The following is a 14,131-nucleotide window of genomic DNA, read 5'->3' on the forward strand; positions in this document are numbered from 1 at the left end:
GCGCGACACGGGGCTGGCCCGCATCTCGGTTTGGGGTCAAGGCGAGCCAGATGGAAACGAAAGGGGCTGAGATGTAGCCGTGGGTTATCGGCGGCCTCTCACCTGCCGGCTCCGCAGAGCCGTGCCATCCCTGGGGCGTTCATTAGGGGCAGGGGAGGGGTGGTGGTGTTGGGGAGAGGGGGGAAAAAAGTGGGGTTGGACGCAGACAGGCCATCCTGCTGCACAACGTTAATGTGATTGCTTTGATAGAATGGTTTGCAGTCATTAGGCTGCTTGCACTCGAAAACACGCAAATTAACCTAAACGTTACACGGACATTGATGCTCCTCTAACGGCTCGTTCTTGCACTTTAACTTTCAATCCCGAGTCATATTTTCAACACACCTCCCAAGTAACAATGCGTGTTGAAAGTAACGCACTGCGATGACACGATCATCATGGTTGGAGTACCAGATCTTGATGGCAACAAATTGCCAAAATGGCCAAAAAAAAATTTCCCCAAGAGGGGAAATTACAGAAGGTACAGGTACAGCAATGACTAACTTGTTGTTATATATATCTATTTTTTTTGAATTTCTCCATTTGGCTAGGAATAGTTCAGAACACTCAGAGGGAAACCCCAACGTTATCGCAGATCTACCCAGTGCCGGTAGTGGGGAACAAATGCAGAGTTCTTTCAATTACTCCTTGTAATCTTGTCCCGAAATCGAAACTTTCGTCTCCATTGTGAACAAATTGAGCCTCCGAGGTTAGTACAGCGCCGACGTCTATATATGCTTAGCCTTGCCATGACAGTAACTAAATCCAGCTCAGAATCAACAGCAGCAGCCTTCATGTAAAATTCATTGATATCCTACCTTGCCAAGGCTGGCCGCGAGGCATATTTATAGCTGTTCAGGCAAAGATCAGTAACGTCTGGATCTTCTGCCTGGAGAAGGAAGTATAACCTTCTAAACGGATTGGCCGCAGAATGCTCGCGAGTTGGGAATTTTAAATGATTAAAACCCACACATCTCGGTTCACGTGCGCTTTGGTCGATATGAGGTACTTGTATCAGGTGCAGTCCCATGGGGTGACTCAGCATCCCCTCCTCTCCCACCCCCTTGCCCAACGCAGATGTTCTGCTCTGCGCATGGAGACCCCCTTTGTTCCTTGAGTTTACTCACCCCCATCACCCTCCCCTCCCCCCACACTTATACAGAACAGCCTACTCATTGATTGATGACATATCTCTCGAGGCACTTCACCGATGCCTACTTCGAAGCAAACATAGTACTGTACTGAGAAGATGTTTCTGTCGACAAACACACTGAGAGCAATAAATGAACGCATAGAGAATGGTCGACAACGTCCCTGGTTTGATTTGCACACTCAGAGTTCTTAAGGTGTTTTCGGAGGATAGGCCAGTGTTCATGGGAAAACTTACACTTGGCAGTGGGGTAAAACATTGAAAGCAATTAGTCTACTACTATTACTACTACTACTACTACTGTAGCCCCAATTATTCCAACCACCTGCGAGTTTGGCCCAACTCTGTCATGAATACACTGACTAGGCCTAACATTCCACTGAAGCTGGTTTGGGCATCAATTTTGGATTTGTTCAGGGTACCGGTGACAACTCACCTGCACTTAGCAAAGGACACCGTGGATCTTTATCTTCCACCAACCAATGCTAGTAAACGGGACACCTGGTTTAACATCCATCCGAGTGATGGCCCACTTTGTGATTCCTCACCCTGCTTGCCAAACACTAAACAGACAGTTTATAGTCGGGTCAGGAATCAAACCCAGACAAGACAGCTCAAAGGTAAGTTCGCTGCTGCACCACCCTGTCAGACCAAAAAGAGTAAAATTCATCGCAACAGTCCCTGAAATTGCACAGGGCCGTACGCATTCAACAACTTGACTTTTTAACCAGTGCGATGAACTTGATTAATCAAGGTTACACCTTCAGGAATTGAAAACACAAATGTCATGGTGCCATTACCATGCTGGTAATCAGCCGTTGCCCTAAACAGCACTGTGACGTTAATGACCGTGTCGTGAATTGTCTAACCTTGTATAGTGACGTTTTGAATTGCGTTACCATGGAAGCCGCATCCATTAGGATGTTTATTAGTGAAAAGTTGTGCAGATTTGTATGCGGCTGAGCGCCATCGTGCTGAAGGTACAGCAAATTAATGGCGCGGTGTGTTCAAGAGGAGCCGTTGTTTCTCATGCTATCCGTGCTCACACAGTTACTGCCCAAGGCCTGTCGTGCCGTCGGCTTATAGCCATTCGTCTTCTTTAACCGGATTCGCATTACCTCTACCGAGGGATTTGAAAAGTGCACAATCATATAAAAAAAAAATTCCACGTTCGAACAAAAACGAATTGTTCGACGTCGATTCCTCTTGCGGATCGCCGAGGTATGATTCATGGAGTTATACATGCCAGGACCTCTATTTTTTTGCAGTTCCCTTGAATATTTTACCAACAACGAATCAAAAACGTTTGAGAGATATATTACAGCACAAGTAAAGTACGTTTCGACAAAAAAAAAGTTGCAATCGCAGTTGTTAGCAAAGGGTATTTCACACCAATGTACGATGAGGTCCAACTTAAGATATACAGGACGTAAGTCTCTGAGACAGTTTCTGGAACTCGTAAATAGAAGAGTTACAAGTAGCGGTACATTCAAAGTACACCGCCCACATGCCATATAAATAAATAATAAATCCTCCAGCACGCGGCGATGCCGCCTTACAGCGCATAGAGTCGGAATTGGGAGGGAGCGGTGGACAATAATTGATTAATTGCATAATTAAAATGAATAAATAATAATCGTAAAATGATTAATTTCTCAATCAATTTCTGAAGAGCATACTGAAATCACCAATGACTCATCTGAACCTGTAACTATTTTTAAAAAAAACCACTAATTCATCGAAAAATGAATAATAAAGTCAAAAACACCCTTTATAGCCAAATCACTTGGTCACTGTCATGTCCAAATATCAGCTTCCTAACTCAAAATATGCGTGAGATCTTGCCAGGATGAGAAATAAATTATAAATCGATTATAATTAAGTAATTAATCAATTAATTGATGAATAAAAAATATATATAACTTTTTTTTTCTTACAAAGCACATCTTTGTCTCCAAATTTCAGCTTCCTCGGTCAACGGATGGCTGAGATATCGTCCGGACAAACAAACAAACAAGCCGATAGGCGGCGATGGGTCGCCGAGCATGGAAACTAAGATATAGAGCAAAATGGACGTCATACAGCGGATAGGGAATCACCTTAAGATTATGCATATCAAATCTCATCCAGTTCCATCTACTGATAACTACTCGGTATCCACTTGAATGAAAAGTACCGAAAATGCGGTTTGAAATCGGAAATCCCCAAAGTTCGAGGGGGTGCTGTGGGTGAACAAAGATCTAAATCGAAAATCCGGCTCGATCGTTTGTGCACAATGTATTCCAGACGATTAGTGTGAATTTTCATGACCATCCGACCATAACCCGAGGAGGAGTAGCATTTGGCACGAAGGCACCTCCAGCTCTCGCATATTATTGATTTTTGCACTAATTGACCTTTGACCCCTGACCTAAGCGAAATCGGTCAATATGTCCTGAGGCAAAGTTGTAGTACCCATTGAGTACCATGAACCTGCAAAGTTTCATTCGTATCGATGCACTCACCTGGTCGCTAGGGGACCTTCAATTTTCACCAATTTTCACGCATACCCCAATTGTAGGGGGCGCTGCGGGTAAAGTATTCCATATATCACAAAAACCGGAATATATTTGATAGAGCATCACCTGTAGATCATTCGTGCCAAATTTCATAACCCTATGTGGGATAATGGCTTTCAGAATTGATTTCGTGTGAACGGTACCGATTTTGAAGGTTTTTCGGTTGTTGCTGGGGAACCAAAGCGTCCCTAGCAACCATCACAATTTCCAAAGCACTCGGTCATAAGATGTACCTACCACCCGAGTTTGGTCAAACTCGGCCCACGTTTACTGCCAATTATGCTGATGACAAACGAACAAACATCCAAACAAACAGACAGAATTACTGACAATAAGGGTCACCTATTTCGGCGATCCAACAAGCAAGAAAGAAAACGGAGTAAAAACTGAGTACTCCCTTCCTTCGGCGCCCGGCGATGATGTCATGAATCACCTAGATATGGAATTGGGAAGGAGTGGTGTACAACAAGTCATCGGCGTTGTGCCACTTTCAGATTTTTAATGAAGTTTTAAGTTCTGATTCCAAGGCAATTTACCAATTTGAACTGATTGGTTCCTTTCTGTGACTATTATGCCGGTGTAACAGATCAAACCCTTCTTCCTGACTCGTTTAAATCTTATATTCTGGGCCAGGTCATGTTCCACCTTCACGCTTCATCTCGGCCCGCCAATGGTGGAGTAAACCCCCACAAGAGCAGTTCAGGTTAAGGTTCGAGTTATTAGTATTTGGGTGAGAGCGAGTGCTGTTTGTGTTCGGGTTAGGGTTCGTATGTTGGGGTTATAGGGTTAGATGTGGTGTTCATCATCATAATCATCATCATTAGCTTGTTTTCCGTCCACTGCAGGACAAAGGCTGCCTCGTTGAGTTTATTTCCGTACTTGGCAAGCTTTCTATGTGTGGGTTGATGAGAAATTTTAGGCAGCAATTTGTAATTTGTTGGTCATGTTGGTGTAAGGTGCTGGTGATTACTTGCCTACTCATTGGCATCTTTAACGTTCACAAACAACCAGCGCTGGTGGATGGATCCTCTGACTAAACATTCATTGGAAAGACAGTGAACACATGCAAGGCCAGGGTGGTGGTTTATGGTTGGGTCAAGATTCAAACCCAGGCTCGATAGCTCCGAGGCAAGTGCGTATACCTCGAAGTTATCCTGTGAGTTCTGTCTTAAAGTTTAGGCTTGGTGGGATGCAAAATACACTTGAGGTATAATACGGGCTCGCCAAGACTATAACTGGGTATCGACAGGTCAGGGAGGAGGGTTATGAATGTTACACCGGCATGGGCCAACAAATCGCAGCTATTTCATACAATGCAATTTCATACAACACAGGTACAGGCCAAAGGTGTGGTGAACTTTTTATGTCTCAAGAAAACCAAACTGAAACATCACAACCAAACAATGGCAGTGTGAAAATGATATGTACAGAGTGTTGTGTATTTATTCACAAATCCCCTAGAGACATTCTTCCTTCGTTTGCCTCACTAATGTAAATATACAAATCACATAATGAAATTTGATTTGGTTAATCTCATGGTATATGAATCTGGATTTATATTAAACACCTTGCAATCAATCACAGACCCTGCTGGATTAGCAGCCATGGAAATGTAATGCTCACCGAAAATGGAGGCTTTAGTTGGTCTCGTGGGTTGAAGAGGAGCAAAGCACAGTCGGACTCAAATCCAGCACACTGCAATGCTTGTCCAGCCTTTGGCAAGGACTGTGGTTGTAGATGGCTGACGGTGGTGCTGCAGATAGCTCACTGGGCATGACGAGGCCTTCGGATTGCACAGGGAATACAGAGTGATCATCTGCAGGACCGTCGAGAACCTACCGAACTCATCATTAAACAGCCTTGCATCCCTCACACATGCTCATGAATGCCTCTTTGTTTGAGACCATTAGATGCATGAAATAAAGGCTTTGAGTTGAATTATAGCACTAAACACATGCATCATCAGGCATTCAAGTGCTGCATATTCCTCATAGACACCATGGAAAATACAAAGGGACTTATTTAATGAAGACATTCATACAAACGGTTCACTCCAAATTTGAAAGATTATTGTTTAGTCCCATGTGGCCCATAAATGAATGACTGCCTGACAGCACAAGAAGGTCATTGCAAAGGTCATGTCACACTTTCCCGACCTCTTTCCCTTTCTATACAAAATACACCTGTTGATTCTGAAAAGTTCAATTAAGTTATTATTTTTCAAGAGGCCTATGCTACAATGTCCAATGTTTAATGAGCTTTCTGTTGTTAGCACAGAGGATCTTTTATATCCTTTTGAAGAGTGATCTTACAGACACGGAAAGACTGAGGTCTCAGGTTTTTAATGTTCCTTCGTTGAAAGACATACACTCCAAGTTGATACATCTGATAACTTTTTTTTTATAACTTTAACAGATGTTCAGAGAAAAGATGTACTGACAGTGAGGTAGGAACGATTGTATTTCCACAGGATGGAGTCATCTGCAAAGTGAACCTGGAAGATTTTCCAAGTAAGTGAAGAGCTCATAATGTGAGACAAAAACTACAATGGCACGTGGCAGAGCGCATACCTCCACCAGGCTGAACAGTTTACGTTTTGTATCCCAATGAGAGGTCGGATCTGAATTCGGACCTTAACCAAAATCGAATCGGCTACTTGTTGTCACCGAACCAACTCACCCACCTCGTTTTTGTCATAACTCGTCGACAACTTTTTGAGATATCATGCTATACCTAGTTTTTGGCCCCCGCCTCCCAACGGTGAAAAATCACTGGGAAATTAAATAATTCGAGTATCCGGATCTGGGTTCAGATATTCACCAAAATTATGCGTTGCTGTCCTGGAGAGTGGAGAGTGGAGCATGGAGTAATCTTCCAAACAGACAAATGAGGATCCCTGAGTGGCATTGCTGAGTAGATCAGAAAATATGGTGGGGTGCACATGTATAACTGCAATGATCGTTTGAGGGACATTCAGGACATCCATCCGATGATGAGTGCATCATGAGTGAGAAAGATAAAATTGACCTGGAGAAGAGAAATATTTCAGCTTCTATGGACTGTACTTATGAACCGATCCCTTTTCTTGATGTGAAAGAGACCGAGTGATGTTTACTCACAACAATTGCCTCCATTACTTCATGGCACAGACTGTATGGTTGTCGATGAGGAGGGATTGCTTTGCACACCAAGGTAATTAGGGAATCTCTAAAGTTCAGACACTTTACCCAATCTCGAGCTGTGCCCATAATAAATCTGTGCTTCATGAATGAGGTCGTGGAAAAGAGAACCAAATGCTTCAAATATTTACAGCATGGACTTGGACCGCAGAAATTCATAAAGTAAGAAGATGGCAAGAGTGTGAAAGAAGGAAGAACGTGAAAGGGTGAACTGGTTTGAACCACATGGAAAAGAGACAGCCTCATGTCCACCTCTGAGTTTGAAAGATGTTCCCAAAGTGTTCAATTAAACTTTCAGTGTGCAGGAGAGGAAATGTGGGGATGCGTTTTTTGTATATATATATATATATATATATATATATATATATATATATATATATATATATATATATATATATATATATATATATATATATATATATATATATATATATATATATATATATATATATATATATAGCTATCGTGTGCAGCCTGTGGATGCTGGTTGCATCATTTTCTGGGGATGCTGCTGATGCAGTGCCCTCTATTAATTATCAGTACATACACTGATACTGATTTCATCGACCTCGGAATGATGACAGGCTGAGTCAATCCAACCTAATTTTAATTCAAAGGCAGTCAGGCGCTCCAACTCAAGACCCTAAGACCATAAGCCAGCCAGCTTAACTGTGAAGCCAACACCAGGCTTTTATATCGAGATAACATATAGAGTTTAGACATGTTCAGTGCCTTCTTTACTGGAGGCTTCTGTCATCATTTTCTTCTTCTGCTTTCATATGTAGCACAAGGATGCAGGGTAACATCAATCGTTGAGTGCGTTGCTGTGCCACTGATACAATACCCTCTGTAGGTCAGAACAGGAATTTGGTATTTATTCAGGATGCTGGTGATTGTTCATCTACTCTTAGTGAAGGGCACCGTGGGATCTTTAACGTCCACCAACTAATGCGGGCAGATGGGACACCCAGCTTGACATCCATCCGAGGTAAAGCACACACATTGATGAATCACCCTGCCTGTGAAACACCAGTATATGGCAGTTCATACCTGGGCCGAGGTTCAACCTCAGACTAGACAGCTTCGAGGCGAGCGTGCATACCTCCAGGAGTCTAGGCCATCCTGCCAGCCCGGTTTCTGTCATGATGCGCCACCTTTTTGAGGCAGATCGAACATTATGAAAAACAGTTTGGGGCATGCCATCTCCCTTAAAAATGTCAAATAATGTATGGTGAGAACACCATGGATGTATTCGAATAATTCTCGGCCTTTGGAAACAATCCATGGAGATAATTACATTATTTTAATGAAATAATAATGTTGGAGGTCTGTACTCTTGATGAAGCTTTCAAGGCTACAACCAATCTCGGATAGATTGACATTCCACAACAGGTTATTGAGTAAGGATATCATGATTTATTTTTGTATCATTATAATCACTCCTTTGCCTCCTCCAGATCCATCTATGGCTTTCTGGAAGTTTCTGTCTTGACTTCATCATCTATATCTGCTCAGTTAATCTAATATGAACACTGTAGCTTGAGGTATACCTACTTCATATCGCATAACAGGACAATGTCATGAATGTGTAAGAAAAGGGAAGGGAAGAATTAAAAAAAAAAATACTCTCATGGCAACATATGAGCGACATGTACATCTTAATGAATTACAAGTTTGACTTAATAGATTACAGGAGTAAAAGAAACTTGGAAGTTCGGAAGGTAGAACTTTTGGGATGAAACCTCATATTATCGCAATTTTGGGAACAACATGAACAAATCAATGTGTGGTAGTGGTAATTGGGTGATGGAAGTGAACCATTGTATTTGGATTCCCAGGTAGTACAGGGCAGGGATCACTTTCTGATGAACATCTCGAGGCAAAAGGCAGGAGAGAGCTGCACGCAAGAGATGACTCCTGCCCCTCTCCTCCCTTTGCAATCCTTCAAGAGTGGTGCCTATTGTCATTGCATGCTTTCTCCCATACCCACTGCTGTTCTATTCTACTATGACTGACCCACTTGCACCCTTCAACCCTTTTCCTTTATACCTGTAATCCAATCATATGTGATCTTCATCCCCTTTGTCACCTTTGATCCTGTCAATCTGTGAACCCACTGCACTGTGGTTTAGCTCCTCCATGAACCCACATATCTGTATAAATATATTTTTTTAATACACAATCAAAATCTGTGACCCAGCCTCACCTGAAGAGGCCAACATTAACAACCAATGGGACTGCACCTGCAACTGTGGCATTGAGAGGGTGATGATGCACCATTTTGCCACTCTGAATCGCTTCTCTTTTTTGCCCCCAACTCGGCGTCAGCCCGGCTGGGAGCTGCTTACAATTTGGGTTTTGTCTGTCTGTCTGACTGGAGGCTCAACTCCAAAATGATTGGATGTATTTCTTTCATATCCAAACACATGCATGCAATAACACGCAGCCAATTTGGAATTTTAACAAAATTAAAAAAAAAAAAACACAAGGTTGGGGTACAATTGTACAGGATTATAAATTATTTTTGGAAACAATACTTATTTACATAAACTTTAACATCTCCACGACCAACACACAACTTGGAATTAAATATATATATATATATATATATATATATATATATATATATATATATATATATATATATATATATATATATATATATATATATTTGTGTGTGTACCATGTCGAGGATCGTGTAAGAGCTAACTAACACAGAGAACATATAACAAGGCAGGAGACAAGAGGGGTGGGAGAGGGAAGCACAAAACTGTGGGGAACAGAGACAATAGGAGATCTGTGGAGAGGGATGCGGTGGGGTAAACAAGATGGAATGACAGGGACTTTCAGGAAGGAAAGCAGGAAATTTGAAGGAGGTAGGTTTGGAGTGGATTAACGGGGGAGAGGGGAGGAGAAAAGATCAAGATTTTGGATAGGGGAAGATATGAGATGGAGGTAAACAGCTGTTTTGAAGACCTGGAGGGAGGAGTGGGATTGAAGAGAGTCTGGGAGTTCGTTCCAGAGGTGGGAAAAAAGAAATGAAAGAGTGAAGGTGAGCAGTGATTCTTGATTTTGGCAATTTCACCAGGAGGAGGTTTTTGTTGGACAGATCACAGAGAGAGCAGGGGTGGGGGGGAGGGGCTAGGCAAGGCCGGAGAAGAGACAGTAGAAGACAGAAAGACCCCGACTGCCTGCGGCGAGAGGGTGAAAGACGCAAAGACAGCTTCATCGCGGGAGATACCAATGATCCAAAAAGCCTTGGTTTCCACAGCGTGGTCGAGCAAGGTTTGAGGCAGGAGCACCACCCCTAAGGGGAGAGCAATACTACATTATACCACAGATGACAACTTTGTAAGTGGTTAGAAGCACAGGTGTGCCAAGGAAGGACTTTGCATGATGTAAGATGTCCAGTCAGGGACTGGCTTTGGAGGCCAGCTTGGAGATGTGGCTTTCCCAGGAAAGATCGTGGCAGACAGTGAGGCCCAAAAGCTTGAATGAAAGGATTTCTTCAAGAAGATTGTGGAGAAAGTGGATGGGGGGGGTGGGGGATTCCAGATGGTCCTTTCAGAAAGACACAGTGAGTGTGAGATTTGTCAAGATTGAAAGACATGTTCTACATGTTGTACCAGTTTGTGATTTTATCCAGATCTGCAGAGAGTGAAGAAGCTGCTGCTTGCTGATCTGAGGGATGACAGATGGTACGGCAGAGGGTGGAGTCATCAGCAAAGAGATAAAGAGGATTTTCCAGAGAGTCAGAGAGATCATTGATGAAAACCAGAAAAAGAACAGGGCCCAGAACGCTGCCTTGAGGAATTCCAGCCCAGACAGGAAGAGGGGATGAGAGAATTCCATGAAAAGCCATTCGTTGACTGTGACAGGAGAGGAAGTCTGCGAGCCATGAGTGGAGATGGCCTTGGATACCAAAGGAAGAGAGTTTGGTGAACAGGGCAGGGTGCTTCGGCCATATCGAAAACTCGCAATATGTTTTGGGATACAGCTATGATCTCATGTTTGGCACTGAAGACATCTATCCATTGTTGGGAAAGCAAAAGCAGCATATCCAGGGTAGATTGACCTGGTCTGAAACCAAATTGATGGTCGGTAATCAAGCCATTGGAGAAGCGGAAGGATTTGTTGTCGGAAGTGATGATGGATTCCATGACCTTGTTGATGATTTTGAGCAGGCTGATTGATCTGCATTTGCAGGGATCAGTTTTTGCACCTTTTTGCTGTGAGAGGGTGCAGACGAGCTCGGGTAGAGGGTGGAGTGGTAATGTTTGCTGATTTCCAAGCAGAGAGCAGATGATCTTGAGCAAATGAGAGGGTAAATCGAACAGAGAGAGGGTGAGAAAGAGAAGGTTTTTAGGACACGTGGGCTGATGCCATCTTGACCGGTTGCAGAATCTGAGTCGAGGTTTGACAGCAAGATCTCCACCTTGTCAGGAGAAAAGGACACAGAGTCCAGGAACAGTTGGGTGCGACTGGGCAAGGTGGGTACAGAAAGTGATGGGTTTGGGACACAAGATTTAGAAGCAAACACGGAGTTTAGGCATTCGGCCTTTTTATGTGCAGTGTCAGCTGTGTGGCCATTTGAGTTATGGGAGGGGATGGAGGGGGAACATACACCAGAAACAGACTTAACAAGGCAACACCAGAATTTGGAAAAGGGAGACAGGTTTGAGAGTTCAGACTTGAGATGATAAAGATGTGTTTTCTGGCTCTCCTGTGGGTAGACACACACTTGTTCTGAGCTTTATGGAAGGAAATGAAATTGCCTTCAGTAGGATTTGCCTTCCATGAGGCAAAGGCAAGTTGTTTCAGGACAACTGCCTCACCACAAGTTTCAGTGTACCATGGATGGGAGGAAGGTTAGGACAACTGAAGACGATATGGGATGAATCTGTCAGAGAGAGAGAAAAAGAGAGAAAGAGAGAGAAAGAGAGAGAAAGAGAGAGAGAAAAAGAGAGAGAGAAAAAGAGAGAGAGAAAGAGAGAGAAAGAGAGAGAGAGAGAGAGAGAGAGAGAGAGAGAGAGAGAGAGAACGAGAGAGAACGAGAGAGAACGAGAGAGAGAGAGAGAGAGGGAACGAGAGAGAGAGAGAGAGAGAGAGAGAAAGAGAGAGAAAGAAAGAGAAAGAGAGAGAGAGAGAGAGGAAGAGAGAGAAAGAGAGAGAAAGAGAGAGAAAGAAAGAGAAAGAGAGAGAAAGAGAGAGAAAGAGAGAGAAAGAGAGAGAAAGAGAGAGAAAGAGAGAGAAAGAGAGAGAGAGAGAGAGAGAGAGAGAGAGAGAGAGAGAGAGAGAGAGAGAGAGAGAGAGAGAGAGAGACAGACAGAGAGAGAGACAGAGAGAGAGACAGAAAGTTTATTTGAAGAAAGAAACAGAGAGAAAGTTTCTTTGAAAAAATTCCCAGGATGAGCTGATGTCGGTGAGAGGAGAAATGGGAGACCAGTCTAGAAGTTTGATGGCTGCTTGAAGACCCTGACAGTCGGTCTGAGTGAAATTCTAGACTCGTCGGCGCTGAGGTGGTTCTCTAATAACAGCCAGAGAGATGACCGCTTTAACAAGCATCTCATTAGATGAACCGATTGTAACAGAAGAAGAACAGCAGATATTTTCTGGGAAATTGGTCAAAATCAAATCCAGAACAGATGGAGTACCATTGACTGAGATCCGGGTTGGGAAGATGACAGATTGAGTCAGTCCCAATGAGTCACAAAAATCCTTTGCTGAAGTACCATATCAGGTGAGAGAGGTACCCACACCCAGCCAACTAGCATGATGGTTGTTGAAGTCGCCACATATGAGGAAGAGAGAGTTTGGTTGAGTGGATAGAAGTTGGTCCATGTTTTCGGCGAGCGAGATGAAAAGGGAGTCATCACAGTTTGGTGGACGGTACAACACACACATAAACAAGAGGTGGGAGCGGAGGGAAAGCCTTCGCCAAATGTATTCCTGGGGGTGTGGAGGAGTGAGGGCAGTGCATGGGGAGTGAGGAATAGAGTTTATGAGAAAGAGAGTAACTCCACCACCAGGACGAGGCTCAGGTCTGTCATTCTGAAAATGGAGTAACCAGGGAGAGAAACGAAGGAGTCAGAGACGTCTTGAAGGAGGAAAAGTTTCTGTTAAGCAAACTATGTCTGGTTTATCAGTGGCAATCTGTATGGAGAGATCAGTCAGGTTAGAGCAAAGGCCATGGATGTTTGTGGTCCACACTGTTAAGGAAGAAGGGAGGAGGCTTTGGGTACAGGGGAGGGAAGGGGCAGGGTATGGTCAGATGAGGGAGGAGGTGGAGGTAGTGAGAGTTGTTGACAGTGTGTAGGAGATTGCAGAAGAGCTCGGGGAGAGGGTCGGATGGGGAGGACGTCAAAAGGTTAGGTCTGGAAGGGATGAGTTACAGTGGGGAGTAATAGGAGAGGGGGCAAAGAAAAGTGGGAGATTGGAGGAGGTGGAAGAATGAGATGGAAGAGAGAGAGGTGAGGGGAAGGAGGCTGCTTTGTGAATATGAGGCGGGGGGGAAGCTTTCAGAAGGAGGAGTGATGGGGGAGATTTAAAAGGGAGGGTCATGGGGGAGAATTGAGGGAGAAAAGGTGTGGAGGGGAATTTTGAGATAGGTGAGTGGGGAGCTTGAGGGAGAAGAGAGAGAACTTTGCTTTGAAGAGGGAGGAGGCGGTTGTTTTGCGACGCAAGTGTGAGAGGGAGATGGGAGACGATGAGGGCAGGCACGACCATGGGGGAGGAGGAAGAAGGGAGGAGTGGGGACAGAGGAAGGATGAGTGGGTGGAAGTATTGTGGAGATGGGAGCAGGGGTTGGGAGGAACAAAAAATGAGGGGTGGGAAGAGGAGTAGGAAGCTGTGAGAGGGGGAGTGAGGGGGAGATTTGAAGGGGAGGGGCAAGGGGGAGAAGAATGAGAGTGGATAATTGAAGGAGTATGGTGAGAGGGGAGCTTTTGAGACAGGTGAGGGGGAAGCTTGGAGGGGGGAGAGAGATAAGATTGCTTTGAAGAGGGAGGAGGCACCAGAATTGAGAGGGAGGGTGAGAGGGAAGGTTTGAGAGGGAAGGGAGACGATGAGAGCAGGCACAGTCATGGGGGAGGAGGGAGAAGGGGAGGGGTGGGGAGAGGGGAAGGATGAGACTAAGTGGTGGTATGGTAAAGATGGGATTGGGTGGGGGGAGGAACAAGATTTTGAAGAATGGAGGAATTGTAATT

General features: G+C 44.1%; 1 long non-coding RNA gene across 1 annotated transcript in view; it reads right to left on the reverse strand.

Moving 5' to 3' along the window:
• LOC147022624 (uncharacterized) overlaps positions 1-14,131 on the reverse strand; it is a 91,402-nt gene that overhangs the window by 24,135 nt on the left and 53,136 nt on the right. The window contains exon 3 of the long non-coding RNA XR_015059679.1: positions 5,371-5,530. This is a non-coding gene — a long non-coding RNA (uncharacterized LOC147022624). The remainder of the gene's footprint in view (positions 1-5,370; positions 5,531-14,131) is intronic.

Source organism: Eptatretus burgeri, chromosome 7 (genome assembly GCF_056783735.1).
Source record: "Eptatretus burgeri isolate ZD-2024b chromosome 7, Ebu_testis_v1, whole genome shotgun sequence".
Taxonomy (NCBI): domain Eukaryota; kingdom Metazoa; phylum Chordata; class Myxini; order Myxiniformes; family Myxinidae; genus Eptatretus; species Eptatretus burgeri.